The following is an 877-nucleotide window of genomic DNA, read 5'->3' as shown; positions in this document are numbered from 1 at the left end:
TTCTCTTTACAGCAATAGAATATTGATTAAGACATCACTTTGTGTGTGTGTGTGTGTTTGTGTGTGTGTGTGTGTGTGTTAAGTTTTAAACAGGATCAGTATTAAAATTTTTTCGTTTTTCTTTATTAACTTGAGTATTTCTTATTTACATTTCGAATGTTATTCCCTTTCCGGTTTCTGAGCCAACATCCCCTAACCGCTCCTCCTCCCTTCTATATGGGGTTCCCTCCTCCCCCATTACCGCCTCCCCTAACAATCACGCTCACTGGGGTTCAGTCTTAGCAGGACCAAGGGCTTCCCCTTCCACTGGTGCTCTTACTAGGCTATTCATTGCTACCTATGAGGTCAGAGTCCAGGGTCAGTCCATGTATAGTCTCTGGGTAGTGGCTTAGTCCCTGGAAGCTCTGGTTGATTGGCATTGTTGTTCATATGGGGTCTCCAGCCCTTTCAAGCTCTTCCAGTCCTTTCTCTGATGTGAAATTCCAATTGGTAGCATATACTTGGCTAGGAAAGGCTAGAGCAAAGAAAAAAGAGGTATCAATTTACTTCCCACTTTCCAACTTTTACTAAAAGTGTGCAAAAAGTGTGTGTGTGTGTGTGTGTGTGTGTGTGTGTGTGTGTGATTTAATTTCAAGTCATTAGTTTTCTTTCTCAGTAAATCAAGGTAAGGTTCTAAGCAATCGCAATCAGCAGCATTGAAATCACATGTTAAGGGGCTTGGGAGTAGTCTCAGTGGTTAACAGCACTGGCTACTTTCTTAGAGCTCAAGTATTGATCCTCCATATCCACGGATATGCATCCATATGTAACTCCAGATCCATGAGGATCTACTCCAATGGCCTCAACAGAAGTGTAAGGCATGTATTTGATAGAGAGA

The sequence above is a fragment of the Rattus rattus genome, chromosome 5, assembly GCF_011064425.1.
Source record: "Rattus rattus isolate New Zealand chromosome 5, Rrattus_CSIRO_v1, whole genome shotgun sequence".
Classification (NCBI taxonomy): domain Eukaryota; kingdom Metazoa; phylum Chordata; class Mammalia; order Rodentia; family Muridae; genus Rattus; species Rattus rattus.
This window is presented reverse-complemented; position numbering follows the sequence as displayed.